Source organism: Rutidosis leptorrhynchoides, chromosome 11, assembly GCF_046630445.1.
Source record: "Rutidosis leptorrhynchoides isolate AG116_Rl617_1_P2 chromosome 11, CSIRO_AGI_Rlap_v1, whole genome shotgun sequence".
Lineage (NCBI taxonomy): Eukaryota > Viridiplantae > Streptophyta > Magnoliopsida > Asterales > Asteraceae > Rutidosis > Rutidosis leptorrhynchoides.
In genome coordinates, this window is record NC_092343.1 from 399,353,684 (window position 1) to 399,356,404 (window position 2,721).

The following is a 2,721-nucleotide window of genomic DNA, read 5'->3' on the forward strand; positions in this document are numbered from 1 at the left end:
CCCCTGGTCCGTAGACCTCACACTTCGCCGCGCTATGACCATTTCTTTTACACTTGTTGCAAAATTTGGTGCAGAACCCCGAGTGATACTTTTCACACCTTTGGCATAGCTGCTTCTGATTGTTGTTGTTGTTGCAGTTATTATTGTTGTTGGGATGATTGTTGTAGTTGCTGTTGTTATTGTTGTTGTTGTTGTTGTTGGGCCGTTTGTTGTAGTTGCGATTGTTGGGATAATTGTTGCGATTATTGTTGTAATTGCTGTTGTTGTTGTATTGGTGATTCTTATCACCGTTTTCCTCCCACTTTCTTTTGACTTGCTTCACATTGGCTTCTTCAGCAGTCTGTTCTTTAATTCTTTCTTCAATCTGGTTCACTAGTTTGTGAGCCATTCTACATGCCTGTTGTATGGAGGCGGGCTCGTGTGAACTTATATCTTCTTGGATTCTTTCCGGTAATCCTTTCACAAACGCGTCGATCTTCTCTTCCTCATCTTCGAATGCTCCCGGACACAATAGGCACAATTCTGTGAATCGTCTTTCGTACGTGGTAATATCAAATCCTTGGGTTCGTAACCCTCTAAGTTCTGTCTTGAGCTTATTGACCTCGGTTCTGGGACGGTACTTCTCATTCATCAAGTGCTTGAATGCTGACCACGGTAGTGCGTACGCATCGTCTTGTCCCACTTGCTCTAGATAGGTATTCCACCATGTTAACGCAGAACCTGTGAAGGTATGCGTAGCGTACTTCACTTTGTCCTCTTCAGTACACTTACTTATGGCAAACACCGATTCGACCTTCTCGGTCCACCGTTTCAATCCGATCGGTCCTTCGGTTCCATCAAATTCCAAAGGTTTGCTGGCAGTGAATTCTTTGTAGGTGCATCCTACACGATTTCATGTACTGCTAGATCCAAGGTTATTGTTGGTATGTAGCGCAGCCTGTACTGCGGCTATGTTTGAAGCTAGAAAAGTACGGAATTCCTCTTCATTCATATTCACGGTGTGTCGAGTAGTCGGTGCCATTTCCTTCAAAATAGTCAAATGGAACAAGTTAATCATACAGAATATTAAGAGTAGTTAATAGTATTTCGTAGCATAATATGAACTCATTTATAAAAGCTTTTTCTTCATATTAGCGTTTTATAAGTTTAAATTCGGGTAGTACCTACCCGTTAAGTTCATACTTAGTAGCTAATATACAATTCAACTACTACAATTCTATATGAAAAACTGATTATAATAATATTTCGCGTTCAAACTTTTATACAATATTTTACAAACTTACAATACCGCTTATTTTACATAAAGCATGAAATATAGCACACAATAACTTTAATACAAGATAATTGTGAAGATAATTCTAGCTAGTACACAAGTCGTTCAGCAAAGGCAATAAAGACACGTAATTCATACGTCCAGAAACAAGTCATGCATTCTGGTTTTACTAGGACTACTTCCCATCCTTGGTCTTGTGGAACATAACCGTTATGGCCGTTGATAAGACAGCGTGTTGTAACGTCATCAAAGGGACGAGGGTTACATAATGTCCAACAGTCCCGTAACAATCTAAAAACCTCATTTCTTACCCCAATTACCGACTCCGTCACTTGTGGGAACGTTTTGTTTAATAGTTGTAGCCCGATGTTCTTGTTCTCACTTTGGTGAGAAGCGAACATTACTAATCCGTAAGCATAACATGCTTCTTTATGTTGCATGTTAGCCGCTTTTTCTAAATCATGAAGTCCAATATTCGGATATATTGAGTCAAAATAATTTCTTAACCCATTGCGTAAAATAGCATTTGGGTTCCCCGCAATATATGCGTCAAAGTAAACACATCGTAACTTATAGATTTCCCAATGTGATATCCCCTATATTTCGAACGAAAGCCTTTTATAAACCAAGGCATTCTTGGAACGTTCTTCGAATGTCTTACAAACTGATCTCGCCTTAAATAGTTGTGCCGAAGAATTCTGACCGACTCTAGACAAGATTTCATCAATCATGTCTCCGGGTAGGTTTCTTAAAATATTGGGTTGTCTATCCATTTTGTGTTTTTATACTGTAAAATAGACAAGAGTTAGATTCATAAAAAAAATACTTATTAATACAAGCAATTTTTACATATATCATAAAGCATAAGCACACTATATTACATATATTACACCACACGAATACAATTATCTTATTCCGACTCACTTGTTTCTTCTTCTTCGATTTTGGTTCGTTTTTTCAAGTTTCTAGGGATATATGATGTTCCCCTAATACGAGCCGTCGTTTTCCACATTGGTTTAGAAAAACCAGGTGGTTTAGAGGTTCCCGGGTCATTGTTACAACTTAAGGACTTCGGGGGTTGACGATACATATAAAGTTCATCGGGGTTGGAATTAGATTTCTCTATTTTTATGCCCTTTCCCATATTATTTTCTTTTGCCTTTTTAAATTCAGTTGGGGTAGTTTCTATAACATCATCGGAATTCTCGTCGGAATCCGATTCATCGGAGAATTGGTAATCCTCCCAATATTTTGCTTCCTTGGCGGAAACACCATTGACCATAATTAACCTTGGTCAGTTGGTTGAGGATTTTCTTTTACTTAACCGTTTTATTATTTCCCCCACCGGTTCTATTTCTTCATCCGGTTCCGATTCTTCTTCCGGTTCCGATTCTTCTTCCGATTCCGACTCTTCTTCCGGTTCCTCTTCGGGAACTTGTGAATCAGTC